The sequence below is a fragment of the Coregonus lavaretus genome (genome assembly GCF_964263955.1).
Source record: "Coregonus lavaretus genome assembly, chromosome: 15".
Taxonomy (NCBI): Eukaryota; Metazoa; Chordata; class Actinopteri; order Salmoniformes; family Salmonidae; genus Coregonus; species Coregonus lavaretus.
Genome location: NC_140002.1, coordinates 29,185,613 through 29,201,660, shown reverse-complemented (window position 1 = coordinate 29,201,660; position 16,048 = coordinate 29,185,613).

The following is a 16,048-nucleotide window of genomic DNA, read 5'->3' as shown; positions in this document are numbered from 1 at the left end:
ACAAGTTATAAATAGCTCTCTAAGGTATCCAATGACTAACATGACAAGAGGAACTGATGATGCACTACCCAATTTCGAAATTGCACCCTGTGCTCAAGGCTACCAGTTGCATTGTTTCGGATATGAAAAGGAGACAGATTAGGAGACTGAGAAGAGCTGACCTGCACAGGTAGGAAAGTGTCCAGATGACTGCTGTCTGCTGAATGACCAATAGGGCAGATGTGAATGTTCTGAAAGCTTAATTCTAATCAACCATCTGAATACAATAAAGACAGAAAACGGCGAGTGGGTGGCCCATTCATTTTCAATGAAACCTAGATAATAAAACACGTTTATTTTAGTTACTTTTTTTTCCTCAACTTGTTTCTATTACTTATTAGCACGTCAAGCTAATATACAGAGTAGCCATGGATTGTGCCACTTCCATTGTTTAGTTAAAGTGGAACTGGCAGCATTTTAGCAACATGAAATCTTATTTAAATCTGTTCATATACACCCCCAGGAAGAATATGACACTTTAAAAATATATATCTGACAAGAGAGCACTTCGATATGGTAATATTCACGTTTTCATAAATTCATAGAATGTTTGGGAATTACTAAGGCATTTGTGAAAATTCTATTCACCTCATTTTCAATGGAAATATGGGCGGGGTCTGTTTAGTTTTTTTTTGTGGGGGCCTTATGGTTAAGCACTTCCGGCCAATAGTTCACGCAAAACGGGCCTTTTATGTTCGGTAAAGGGAAACCACAATAACTGGCAGAAACGGAAGCTGTTCATGGAGCAGGAGTGTTTTGAACACCACACTTTTTTGAGGGAGGGGGTGCGGTTGTGAGGCGCATTTTGATTTGCACCCACCTCCTAAGCCAGACGAGGAGTCTCTCGTCTTTGTCTCAAAGCATTGAAATAGAAGAAACCGCCAAACTGACCCTATGTGTGTTCCTATCACTTCGGGGACAAGAGGCCGACTGAAGAGCATCCATTCCCTGAGAAGTGTCTGGGCTATGACGCTCCAGTACAGACCATCTCATCAGGAGGACATCAACACATTTAGGTAGCTGTTAGCTAGCTGCTACTCGCTAGCTATCGTCACAGATGGGGTGTCCTGAATTAGGCAGAAGTTATCTAGCTTAGCTAACTATGTTCGCAATAGGTAGCCACTCCTAAGTCCTAACATACTGTAGCTAGCTAACTGTTGCCTAGCTTACTCACTTAGCTAGCTAGCTTGAGGGCAGCCCATCTGATACAGTGTTGCTAGCTAACTAGCCTAGTTAGTTAGTCCCTACATTATTAGCTATCCAACAACCTCTGTCTAACTTTGTCTCCCCCATGCCATGATTATCCTCATCATTGCTGGCATGCCACTGGTGATGCTCATGAAATGTCTAACTAGCTAAATTATTAAACATTGTTTTCTTTTTTTTAACCTAACCATGACAAGTAGGCTGTCTGTGTATTTTATTTAGTTAAACTTGTGGTCTTTCTTATGTTTGTTTGACAGATGAAGAATCTGATCTGAGTGTGCCAATGCCACAGCAGCATAAAGATGCTGATACTCAATGGGAGGTTCCAGCATTGACTGATCACAGCTACGTGCCAAGAGAACCAGTCAACAAGCCCACCTGCAACAAACAAACCCAATGTGGTGGTGCAGAGCCATTGACCCACACCATCCTGAAGAATGACACTAGTTCAGTGTTGTATACGGGCCTTCCTCTTAGTGTTTTCTTTGACCATGTAGCATTTCTGCAGAAATTGTAACTTTATACACTATAATTTCATCCACATGAGATACTGTGTGTGTGTGTGTGTGTGTGTATATATATTGTTTCCTGTTTAATCTGAATCATTTTAATGTTCCTACATGTACTGTAACTGTGCCTGTTCCTAATAATTATAGGCATCCACTAAGTGCTGCTATCATGCCTTCTTAAATCTATTCAAAATAATTGCTTTGTTCAACACCAAAATGAATAAGCGCTGTTCACAAGTGTCACCGCAGTGAACAAGTCTATATCTTCGGCCTGTAGTAGTCTGTTAGGCGGCTCGAAAAGTTACAACAGTTTCATAACAAGGTGCGCAATGAAAAGAAAACTGCGCTGCGTAATGGCACGAAGCAGCCCCGTAGCCTCGACGCGCACCTCCGCTCCAAGGCCTTGTGTGTTTTCCACCTCGTCAGTAATGTAGATATGTCGTGAAAACTCTTCACCACAACGTGGCCAGTCCATCTCTGGTCCAAGAGACGTTTCAGGGTATCGCCTTTGTACAGAATAGCCACGGTTGGCTTCCTGATTAAGTTGTAAAGCATGTTGCATACTCCAAAAAAATTATTGACAGCTGCTTCACTGGACATGGCATGAATCACAACCAGATGAAGTTGGTGATTAAAGCAGTGAATATATGGTATGTTACGATCCAGCTTGTTTTGGAACAATTTCTGCACACCACCATGCCTGCTAGACATGAGTGATGCGCCATCATAAACTTGACTCAGGATTTTGTCCGTGCTGAGTCCGGCGCTGGTGAGCTCATCAATGATGACACCTGTCAGAGCCTCTGCATCACCTTTCTCAGATGTGGCCATTACCAAGAGGCGCTCACACAGACCATAGTTTTTGTCAACAAAACGCACAACTACAGATATGTTTTCTTGGCCTAAAGGATCCCGTGTGCCATCTACTTTAATTGAATAGCAGCTATCGCCGACTTGTCTCACTATCTCCTCTGTCACGAGCTTGCTCATCATTTCGATAATCTCGTTTTGTATCTGTGGGCTGGTATTGAGTGCATTCTGTGGGATTGTTTTTGTAATCCGTGTCAGTTCGGGATCTTTGCGCATGGTGTACTCAAAGAGAGACAAAAACAGCCCCATTGAGCTATTATCTCCACGTAATGGCAATTGATTCACCACTAAAAACTCCAGCATATCAATTACAGCTGACATGTAGTATCTGTTGCGAGCCAGTTGCTCTGAATTTAAGAGAGTGGAAATCTCTTTTCCTGTCTCTCTACGTTTTTCTGAATCTCTCCACATTGCTTCACAGACTAAATGTTCTTTTGAAGCTGCATGCTTATTTAAGCCCTTGCCTGTTCCAATTGCATGTTTCCAATCATTAAATCCCTTAATGGAGAAGGTCGCGTCCGATGATACAGATTTTAATTTCCTGCTCGCATAACAAAATGCGGAGTCCTTTTCCACTGAGTACTCAAGCCAGTCCCTGTTCAAATACCAGCTAGAGGAAAATTATAATTTTTTTGAACCAAACATTTTGACTGGATATTTCCTCAACGACACCGGTGTTGCGCGTTCTTAAATTCATCAGTTATTCTGCGCTCTGGCACAGTCAGACCAGAGTGCTCTGATAATCGGAGTAGATAGCCAGAGTGAATTTGCGAACGCAAGAGATATGCTAACTGGATAACAGTCGTTCAAGTTCTTGCTAGATAACCAAATGACACCTGCATCTCTAGCTGTGTATAGCCACCGAAAAATGATATGAGGGGAAAAAGTCAGTCCCTCACCCACTCCACCAATGACATGACATGACATCCTCCTAACAGCTAGCTAGCTAACGTTAGGCTCCGTGTTTTTAGCTTGCAGCATAAAGGCTCTGTCGTAGCCGGCCGTGATCGGGAGACCCATGGGGCGGCGCACAATTGGCCCAGCGTCGTCCAGGGTAGGGGAGGGAATGGCCAGCAGGGATGTAGCTCAGTTGGTAGAGCATGGTGTTTGCAACGCCAGGGTTGTGGGTTCGATTCCCACGGGGAGCCAGTATGAAAAAAATTAAAATATAAAATAATGTATGCACTCACTAACTGTAAGTCGCTCTGGATAAGAGCGTCTGCTAAATGACTAAAAAAAAATAATAATAATAATAACACTAAAAAAAAATAGATATGCTAGCCTAATAGCCACGTTATGACTGACTTGTGATCATTGCCCTTGCTCGTTTGATTGTATTGACATTCCCAGCCTTAATTACATTAGTCCGTTTTTGTCCAAAATATTGATTCATGGAAACTGATAAATAAATACATAAAAACTTAAATAAATCATTCTCTCTACTATTATTCTGACATTTCACAATCTTAAAATAAAGTGGTGATCCTAACTGACCTAAGACAGGGAATTTTTACTAGGATTAAATGTCAGGAATTGTGAAAAACTTAGTTTAAATATATTTGGCTAAGGTGAATGTAAACTTCCGACTTCACACACATAATAGCACAATTAGTTAGAGGGCCGTAAAACGGCAGCCATCTCCTCCAGCGCCATTTCCACCGGTCTAATGTCCATTGCTTGTGTTTCTTGGCCCAAGCAAGTCTCTTCTTCTAATTGGTGTCCTTTAGTTTTCATGTTTCAGGAGAATGCAGACAGTGTCGAAGTAACAAAAGTTTGTTACAAAAACAGGGGGCAGGAAAAACAACAGGTCAAGGGCAGACAGAGGTCCAAAAGGTACAGAACGGCAGGCAGTCTCAGGGTCAGGGCAGGCAGAGGTCAATAATCCAGGGTGGTGTGACAAGGTACATAAAGGCAGGTAGGCTCAGGGTCAGGGCAGGCAGAATGGTCAAAACTGGGAAAACCAGAAAATGGGAACTTGAAAAAGACAGGAGCAAGGGGAAAAATGCTAGTAGACTTGACGAAACAAAACAAACTGGCAACAGACAAATAGAGAACACAAGTATAAATACACTGGGGATAATGGGGAAGATGGGCGACACCTGTAGGGGGGTGGACACAATCACAAAGACAGGTGAAACAGATCAGGGTGTAACAGTACCACCACCCCCCCCCCCCCCCCCCCCCCCACCTGGGCGCCGGCGTTGAAACTCAACGATGAGGCCTGGGTCCAGGATGTCCCTAGTGGGGACCCAGCACTTCTTCTCAAGGCCATAACCCTCCCAGTCAACCAGGTACTGGAATCCCCTGTCCCGAGGTTGAACCTTCAGGAGACGCCTCACCATGTATGCCGGTTGGCCATCGATGAGAAGGGGGAGAAGGGTGGGCCTGGAAACAGGAGACAAAGGGCTGTGAGACATGGGTTTGATCCTAGACAAATGAAAAGTGGGATGTATACGGAGGTTACGGGGAAACAGAAGACGAACAGCAGAGGGGCTAATGATCTTGGAGATGCGGAAAGGGATGATAAACCGGGGGGAAGGTTTGCGGGACTCCACCTGGAGGTGGTCTTGAGAAGAGCCGACCGGGCTTTCCTCCAGGTACGACGAAAGCGGCGGACAAACATCTGGGCCGAGGGTACGCCGACCTCTTCCTCTTGCTCTGAGAAGAGCAGGGGGCTGATAACCCAGGGAACACTCAAAGGGCGAAAGACCCGTGGCAGAGGAGGGAAGGGTGTTGCGGGCGTATTCGACCCACACTAGTTGCTGGCTCCAGATGGTGGGGTTGGCGGAGACCAGGCAGCGCAGAGTCATCTCCAGGTCTTGGTTAGCTCGCTCCGACTGGCTGTTGGACTGAGGGTGGAAACCGGAGGACAGGTTGGCCGACGACCCAATAAGTGTGCAGAACGCCTTCCAGAAACAGGACGAGAACTGAGGACCCCGGTCGGAGACCATGTCCACTGGGAGTCCATGGATCCGGAAGACGTGCTGCACCATGAGCTGGTCCATCTCTTTGGCAGACGGTAGCTTGGGGAGAGGAAGGAAGCGGGCAGCTTTGGAAAACCGGTCCACAACTGTCAGGATGGCGGTGTTGCCGTCAGATGGGGGAAGACCTGTGACAATGTCCAGGGATATGTGAGACCAGGGATGGTGAGGAACAGGCAGAGGTTAGAGGAGACCAGCCGGACCTTGCCGAGGAGTCTTGTTCTGCGCACAGATCGTGCAGGCGACGACGAACACGGAGACGTCAGGAACCATGGTATGCCACCAAATGCATTGTTGCACAAAGGCCAGGGTCCGACGGGAGCCCGGGTGGCAGGCAAGCCTGGATGAGTGGGCCCACTCCAGGACTGAGGAGCGGACAGCGTCAGGAACAAACATCCAGTTATCTGGGCCCCCCCCGGTGTTCGGCTGGGAACGCTGCGGCTCCCGGACATGCTTCCCTATTCCCCAACTGAGTGCCGTTGCCAAGCACGAGGTGGGAAGGATGGTCTCAGATTCCGGGGGTGTAGCCGCGGGGCTATAGCGGCGTGACAGCGCATCTGGCTTGACATTCTTCGATCACGGTCGGTATGAGAGGGAGAAGTTGAATCAAGTGAAAAGCAGGGCCCACTTAGCTTGCCTGAAATTGAGATGCTTGGCGGTGCAGAGATATTCCAAGTTCTTGTGGTCTGTCTACACAATGAACGGATGTTCCGCCCCCTCCAGCCAGTGCCTCCACTCCTCCAACACAATCTTCACTGCGAGAAGCTCACGATTCCCCACATCGTAATTCCTCTCCGTAGTGTTGAGGTGATGGGAGAAGAAGGATCAGGGATGTAACTTGAGGTCCAGGGCCGAACGCTGGGACAGGTCCGCCCCCACTCCGACATCCGAAGCATCAGCCTCCACCACGAACTGGCGGGACGGGTCAGGATGAACCAAGATGGGAGCAGTGTTGAAACTGTGTTTGAGGTCCCGGAACGCCTGGTCAGCAGCTGGGGACCATGTGAACGGAACCTTGGGAGAGGTGAGTGCAGACAGGGGGGAAACCAGGGCGCTGTAACCCCGGAAAAAGCGCAGATAAAAGTTGGCGAACCCTAGGAAACGTTGCAGCTGCACTCTGGACGTAGGCTGAGGCCAATCCACCACCGCTCTCACCTTCCCGGAATCCATCTGTACACTCCCTGCAGCGATGGTGTAGCCCAGGAAGGGGATGGTGGAGCGATGGAATTCACATTTCTCCGCTTTCACAAAAAGCTGTTTCTCCAAGAGGCGTTGGAGCATGTGTTCTTGGGAGGAGTGGGAGAAGACGAGGATGTCATCGAGGTAGACAAAGATGAACCAACCGGTTCAACATGCCGCGGAGAACATCATTAACCAGGGCCTGGAACACAGCTGGAGCATTGGTAAGGCCAAATGGCATGACCAGATACTCGTAGTGACCGCTGGCCGTGTTGAAGGCAGTCTACTCATCCCCCTCCCGTATCCGCACCAGGTGGTAGGCATTCCGTAGGTCCAGCTTGGAGAACACGTTGGCCCCCTGGAGCGGCTCCAAGGCCGAGGAGATGAGTGGTAGCAGGTAGAGGTCCGAGGCAAATTAAGAGCCCCCAGGAAGACGTCCCGGGGCAGGCTGCGCTGGCAGAACGGGCTCCAGCCCATGATGGCACCAGCCCACCCGTCGCTATGGGCGGGCCATAGGGGGCCGGGCCCGCCCCCCAAAATGCTTGTGCCCCCCCCCCACTTGAGGCACAGATCTCTTAAAAAAATTACTTTAATTTTATATTATAATAGTTGCTAATTTTGTGTTGCATTAATGTTGCATTCTTTATCATTAAAACATTAAAAATATAAAGAAACAATGGTGTGATTTTGTTTGATTGATGAGAATCTACACTGCAACAGCCTATCACGGCCTTAATAAAAATAAAGTTAGGCTACGTCAGTGTAGCCGCTCAACAGTTACCGCGCATTTTTGAAAGCTGGATGAGCTTTCGCCGGCTTACTTGCTTCAGTTCGTCATGGATATCCATAAGTGGTTGAAAAGCCCACCAACAGTCTCCTCTGCCAAATTGGATACGACACCGACGCCTCCTGATGTTGTAGTTGGAGAAGGAGATCCTGGACGACAGTCTGAGCCTGATGCTAGTAGCTCCGTGGAGTCCGACCCTGGGCCTGGCAGGACCTGCAGGTCAAGTGCAACCGCGACTGGGGCAGCATTTGGGCCACAACTGCCTGTTGAATCAGTGGGTGTGAGTGACCTCGGCATGGACAAACCCAAACAGGTTGTGTTGAGGAAATATCCAGTAAAAATATTTGGTTTAAAAAAACGATAATTTTCCTCTAGCTGGTATTTGAACAGGGACTGGCTTGAGTACTCGGTGGAAAAGGACTCCGCATTTTGTTATGCATGCAGGAAATTCAAATCTGTATCATCGGACGCGACCTTCTCCATTAAGGGATTTAATGATTGGAAACATGCAATTGGAACAGGCAAGGGCTTAAATAAGCATGCAGCTTCAAAAGAACATTTAGTCTGTGAAGCAATGTGGAGAGATTCAGAAAAACGTAGAGAGACAGGAAAAGAGATTTCCACTCTCTTAAATTCAGAGCAACTGGCTCGCAACAGATACTACATGTCAGCTGTAATTGATATGCTGGAGTTTTTAGTGGTGAATCAATTGCTGTTACGTGGAGATAATGCTGGTTTTGCCAGTGTGCTAGATGATAATAGCTCAATGGGGCTGTTTTTGTCTCTCTTTGAGTACACCATGCACAAAGATCCCGAACTGACACGGATTACAAAAACAATCCCACAGAATGCACGCTATACCAGCCCACAGATACAAAACGAGATTATCGAAATGATGAGGAGAGAGTGACACAAGTCGGCGATAGCTGCTATTCAATTAAAGTGGATGGCACACGGGATCCTTTAGGCCAAGAAAACATATCTGTAGTTGTGCGTTTTGTTGACAAAAACTATGGTCTGTGTGAGCGCCTCTTGGTAATGGCCACATCTGAGAAAGGTGATGCAGAGGCTCTGACAGGTGTCATCATTGATGAGCTCACCAGCGCCGGACTCAGCACGGACAAAATCCTGAGTCAAGTTTATGATGGCGCATCACTCATGTCTGGCAGGCATGGTGGTGTGCAGAAATTGCTCCAAAACAAGCTGGATCGTAACATACCATATATTCACTGCTTTAATCACCAACTTCATCTGGTTGTGATTCATGTCATGTCCAGTGAAGCAGCTGTCGATGATTTTTTTGGAGTATGCAACATGCTGTACAACTTCATCAGGAAGCCAACCGTGGCTATTCTGTACAAGGGCGATACCCTGAAACGTCTCTTGGACCAGAGATGGACTGGCCACTTGGCAACGGTCAAAGTTGTGGTGAAGAGTTTTCACGACATATCCACATTACTGACCGAGGTGGAAAACACACGAGGCCTTGGAGCGGAGGTGCGCGTCGAGGCTACGGGGCTGCTTCGTGCCATTACGCAGCTGTCACGATCGTTTACGGATAAGACGGACCAAGGCACAGCGTGATAAGCGTACATATTTATTAACGTACTGAACACGAACAAAACAACAAACAAATGATACGTGAAGTCCAAGGTAGACTAATAACATACCTATATGGAACAAGATCCCACACCGACTGGTGCCAAACGGCTGCCTAAGTATGGTCCCCAATCAGAGACAACGAGCTACAGCTGCCTCTGATTGGGAACCACCCTGGCCAACATAGATCTACACGATCTAGACACTAACATAGAAAACTTAACATAACAAGGAATATACACAGCCTGACTCTACAAATAAACGTCCCCTGAGTCAGGGCGTGACAGTACCCCCCCCCCCAAAGGTGCGGACTCCGACCGCGCCACATAAACATAACAGGGTAGGGGCCGGGTGGGCATTCCGCCTCGGAGGCGGATCCGGCTCTGGGCGTGACCACCACTTTCTCTCCACCTCCCAGTTGTGCCCCTGGTCTGGTCTGGCACTGCTGACTGGAGCTGGGCCCGATGACGGTGGATCTAACTGTATAGGCTCCGGACTGGAGCCACTGACCGGAGCTGGACTGGGCACCAGTGGAGCGGATTGCTCTGGCTCCGGAGTGGATCCGCTGACTGGAGTTGGACCGGACCCCGGTGGAGCGGATTGCTCTGGTGGAACAGGCACGGGCCGTGCCGGATTGGACACACGCACCACTGGCTTGGTGCGGGGAGCAGGAACAGGCCGGACCGGGCTGACGACGCGCACCACTGGCTCGGTGCGGGGAGCAGGAACGGGCCGGACCGGGCTGACGACGCGCACCACTGGCTTGGTGCGGGGAGCAGGAACGGGCCGGACCAGGCTGACGACGCGCACCACTGGCTTGGTGCGGGGCGCATGAACGGGCCGGACCGGGCTGACGACGCGCACCACTGGCTTGGTGCGGGGAGCATGAACGGGCCGTACCGGACTGGCGACGCGCACCACTGGCTTGGTGCGAGGGGCAGGAACAGGCCGGACCGGGCTGGCGATGCGCACCCCTGGCTTGGTGCGAGGGGCAGGAACAGACCAGGCTGACGACGCGCACCACTAGCTTGGCATGAGGGACAGGAACAGGCCGGACCGGGCTGGCGATGCACACCACTGGCTTGGTGCGAGGGACAGGAACAGGCAGGGCTGGACTGAGAATACACACCACTGGCTCGGTGCGGGGAGCAGGAACGGGCCGGGCCGGACTGGGAACACACACCACTGGCCTTGTGCGGGAAGCAGGAATGGGTCGGGCCGTACTGGGAACACGCACCACTGGCTTAGTGCGGGGATCAGGAATGGGCCGGACCGGACTGGCGACACACACCACTTGCTTGGTGCGAGGAGCGGGACTGGGTTCCCTTATAAACCTCCGCTCCTTCTGCTGCCTAACCAACTCCTCTCGCCGTGCCTCTACACTCTCCTTCTCCCTTATCGCCTCCTGTAGCTCCTCCCTCTAACCCAATAACTCCTGCTCCCTCTGGACCAATAGCCCCCGTAACCTGGTGGCCTCCTCTACTAGTCTGCAGATTCGCCCTGTCGCTGCCTCCTGCTGCCTCGTCGTCCACGCCGTGTGCCCCCCCCCAAAAATGTTCTTGGGGTTGCCTCTCGGGTGTCCGTCGTCGGCACGGTTGGCACCGTTTCTCCTCTCCTGCCTGGGCATTTACCTTCGCCCATGGCCCTCTCCCCGCGAATATCTCCTCCCATGACCACCATTTGCCCACCTGAGACATCGCTATTCTCTCTTCCTGGGCATGCTGCTTGGTCCTAATTTGGTGGGATCTTCTGTCACGATCGTTTACGGATGAGACGGACCAAGGCACAGCGTGATAAGCGTACATATTTATTAACGTACTGAACACGAACAAAACAACAAACAAACGATACGTGAAGTCCAAGGTAGACTAATAACATACCTATACGGAACAAGATCCCACACCGACTGGTGCCAAACGGCTGCCTAAGTATGGTCCCCAATCAGAGACAACGAGCTACAGCTGCCTCTGATTGGGAACCACCCTGGCCAACATAGATCTACACGATCTAGACACTAACATAGAAAACTTAACACAACAAGGAATGTACACACCCTGACTCTACAAATAAACGTCCCCTGAGTCAGGGCGTGACAGCAGCGCAGTTTTCTTTTCATTGCGCACCTTGTTATGAAACTGTTTTCACTTTTCGAGCCGCCTAACAGACTACTAAAGGCCGAAGATATGGACTTGTTCACTGCGGTGACACTTGTGAACAGCGCTTCTGACTGCGTGAAGACACTGCGCACAGAAAACAAGTTTTCTGCACTGTGGGATCTCTGCGCTCCTCCAGCATCGGCCACCGAGGCTGTGCCGGTGACCGACCCTGGTCCAAGCAAGAGAAGACGCACAATTAATAAGAACCCCCGCGGATTTGCAGTTGAAGAAACAGTTGGTCATCCACAAAGTGACATAGATGAAAAGACTGAGTTCATGAGATTGTTTTACAGTGTTATCGATGCTGTGCAAGGAGAGATGAATGCGCGTTTTGGAGAGCGCAGTAGCGAGCTCATTGGCGCACTGGCTGCTTTGAACTCAGAGGCCGAGGATAATTTCCTGGACCCATCAAAGGTAACCCCTCTCCTGGTATTAGCTGGAACTGATGTGGTTGAATCTGAATATACTGTGGCTCGTGAGTTCCTGGTGAAGAAAATGACTGACACCCCGGTTCCCCCCGAAGATGGAAAATGGACAATAGCCAACATCCTCAGCACATTCAACTGTGCACTCCAGGCTATGCCGACTGTTCTCACAGCCTAGACACTTGCCCTAACTTTAGGAGCTTCCACAGCAATGTGTGAAAACTCATTTTCCACGCTCAAAAGCGTCTTCTCAGAGCATCGGCGCAGTATGCTGCACAGACGCAAGGCCCAGCTGATTCAGCTTGCTTTTGAAAAGGACCTCACTCACAAGTTTAAGTCCGAGTGGAAGGATACTTTGATGAGGAGGTTCTGCTCAGAGAAACGCTGCCTCCCGCTGTACTGACAGGAGGGACTGGAGAGAGGACAGCGCTGCCTCCACTCAAAGTACCGGTAGGTTCAAAGTCTCTGTGTGTGTGTGTGTGTGTATATACGTGCGTGTGTGTGTGTGTGTGTGTGTGTGTGTCTCATGGCAATGCATATCCCTCTGTTGACTGCTTTAAAATGCAATGTTTGAGAGATGCTTCTGGTGTTACATCTAATATGTTATAAGTGTTTTATGGATATTCATAACATTGCTTCTATGTAATGTGGTGTAGGCTATAGGCTACCTGGTCATATTGCTGTTGGTTATGTTTAATGTGATGATTACGTGCTGCGCAAATAGAGTAAACGATTATTATAAATATACGTACTGTAGGCTAATAATAATTGTGCCCTGCCCTCCCATGCATTTCATATGCCCCCCTTAAGACTGAGGTCTGGCGACGGGTCTGGGCACCAGTAGACCAGTCAATAAAGGGGTTTTGTCGCTGGAGCCAAGAGACACCCAATACCACGGGAACCTGAGGAGACTTAATTAGCAGGAATTGGATCGTCTCGCTGTGGTTCCCTGATACTCGTAGGTTGATGGGGGTGGTATTGTGGGTGACTCGGCCTATAGAGCACCCATCCAGCGCTCTAACGTCCATGGGAGTGGAGAGGGGCTGAGTGGGGATGCCCAGCTCGGACGCCAGGGTAGCGTCCATAAAGCTCTCATCGGCCCCAGAGTCGATGAGTACCTGGAGAGATTTCGACTGGTTCCCCCACAACAAGATGGTATGAAAGGGTGTGCGAGTAAGGGGAGAGGAAAAGTTATCCGTATGGCCCACCAGAGTACTTTATTTTTACAATTTTCTACACTGTAGAATAATAGTGAAGACATCAAAACTACGAAATAACACATACGGAATCATGTAGTAACCAAAAAAGTGTTAAATAAATCAAAATCTATTTTATATTTGAGATTCTTCAAAGTAGCCACCCATTGCCTTGAGGACAGCTTTGCACACTCTTGGCATTCTCTCAACCAGCTTCATGAGGAATGCTTTTCCAACTGTGTTGAAGGAGTTCCCACATATGCTGAGCACTTGTTGGCTGCTTTTCCTTCACTCTGCGGTCCAACTCATCTCAAACCATTTCAATTGGGTTGAGGGCAGGTGATTGTGGAGGCCAGGTCATCTGATGCAGCACTCCATCACGCTCCTTGGTCAAATAGCCCTTACACAGCCTGGAGGTGTGTTTTGGGTTATTGTCCTGTTGAAAAACAAATGATAGTCCCACTAATCGCAAACCAGATGGGATGGCGTATCGCTGCAGAATGCTGTGGTAATCATGCTGGTTAAGTGTGCCTTGAATTCTAAATAAATCACTGACAGTGTCACTAGCAAAAAACCCTAGAATGAGTAGGTGTGTCCAAACTTTTGACTGGTACTGTACATGTAAGTTGTTTTTCTCTAGGACGCCCACAGGCATCACAAGACTCGTCTGAAGGTCCCCCGGTACCAGTCAAAAACATTTGTAGAAGTACACTACCGTTCAAAAGTTTGGGGTCACTTAGAAATGTCCTTGTTTTCGAAAGAAATGCAATGTTTTTGTCCATTACAATAACATCAAATTGAACAGAAATTCAGTATAGACATTGTTAATGTTGTAAATGGCTTTTGTAGCTGGAAACGGCTGATTTTTTATGGAATATCTACATAGGCGTACAGAGGCCCATTATCAGCAACCATCAGTCCTGTTTTCCAATTGCACGTTGTGTTTGCTAATCCAAGTTTATCATTTTAAAAGGCTAATTGATCATTAGAAAACCCTTTTGCAATTATGTTAGCACAGCTGAAAACTGTTGTGCTGATTAAAGAAGCAAGAAAACTGGCCTTCTTGAGACTAGTTGAGTATCTGGAGCATCAGCAATTGTGGGTTCGATTTCAGGATTAAAATGGCCAGAAACAAATAACTTTCTTCTGAAACTTGTCAGTCTATTCTTGTTCTGAGAAATGAAGGCTATTCCATGCGAGAAATTGCCAAGAAACTGAAGATCTCGTACAACGCTGTGTACTACTCCCTTCACAGAACTGCACAAACTGTCTCTAACCAGAATAGAAAGAGGAGTGGGAGGCCCCGGTGCACACCTGAGCAAGAGGACAAATACATTAGAGTGTCTAGTTTGAGAAACAGACGCCTCACAGGTCCTCAGCTGGCAGCTTAATTAAATAGTACCTGCAAAACACCAGTCTCAACGTCAACAGTGAAGAGGCGACTCCGGGATGCTGACCTAGGCAGAGTTGCAAAGAAAACGTCCAGTGTCTGTGTTCTTTTGCCCATCTTAATCTTTTATTTTTATTGGCCAGTCTGAGATATGGCTTTTTCTATGCAATATCTCAGACTGGCCAATAAAAACATTAATCAATACAGTAATATGATATCTGTATGTAAAATACACAGGATACAAACATTTAATTCCAGCTAAACAATGGATTTATAGCGTTTTGCAACAAAGCCCATTTCAATACACATCTAAAATCTATAACTTAAAAATCAGAGAACAATCATATTTTACAGACACATAAAGGTACCCATAAGCACTAATTTCTGATGAAATAACATGTGAAAAATTGGTCTATATAGCTTTTTGGGAGTACATTTTTCAATTGTATTCTAATCAAGTAAATTACTATTATAATTATATTTAACATGATAGAAATAGGAAAGTTGGGGTAGCCTATAATTAAGACATTTGAGAGTGCCCATCCCTGCAAGTTAAAAGGCTGTACAATTAAAATTCTGCATATTGGCACAGCATTTTATCAACTTTACTGTGGGAAAGTTGAAATGCTTCAGTTTACTGCCATATGACTGCTTTCACATTTGTCTCCAGCATTTACAGTGGGGAAAAAAAGTATTTAGTCAGCCACCAATTGTGCAAGTTCTCCCACTTAAAAAGATGAGAGAGGCCTGTAATTTTCATCATAGGTACACGTCAACTATGACAGACAAATTGAGAAAATAAAATCCAGAAAATCACATTGTAGGATTTTTAATGAATTTATTTGCAAATTATGGTGGAAAATAAGTATTTGGTCACCTACAAACAAGCAAGATTTCTGGCTCTCACAGACCTGTAACTTCTTCTTTAAGAGGCTCCTCTGTCCTCCACTCGTTACCTGTATTAATGGCACCTGTTTGAACTTGTTATCAGTATAAAAGACACCTGTCCACAACCTCAAACAGTCACACTCCAAACTCCACTATGGCCAAGACCAAAGAGCTGTCAAAGGACACCAGAAACAAAATTGTAGACCTGCACCAGGCTGGGAAGACTGAATCTGCAATAGGTAAGCAGCTTGGTTTGAAGAAATCAACTGTGGGAGCAATTATTAGGAAATGAAAGACATACAAGACCACTGATAATCTCCCTCGATCTGGGGCTCCACGCAAGATCTCACCCCGTGGGGTCAAAATGATCACAAGAACGGTGAGCAAAAATCCCAGAACCACACGGGGGGACCTAGTGAATGATCTGCAGAGAGCTGGGACCAAAGTAACAAAGCCTACCATCAGTAACACACTACGCCGCCAGGGACACAAATCCTGCAGTGCCAGTACATGTCCAGGCCCGTCTGAAGTTTGCTAGAGTGCATTTGGATGATCCAGAAGAGGATTGGGAGAATGTCATATGGTCAGATGAAACCAAAATATAACTTTTTGGTAAAAACTCAACTCGTCGTGTTTGGAGGACAAAGAATGTTGAGTTGCATCCAAATAACACCATACCTACTGTGAAGCATGGGGGTGGAAACATCATGCTTTGGGGCTGTTTTTCTGCAAAGGGACCAAGACGACTGATCCGTGTAAAGGAAAGAATGAATGGGGCCATGTATCGTGAGATTTTGAGTGAAAACCTCCTTCCATCAGCAAG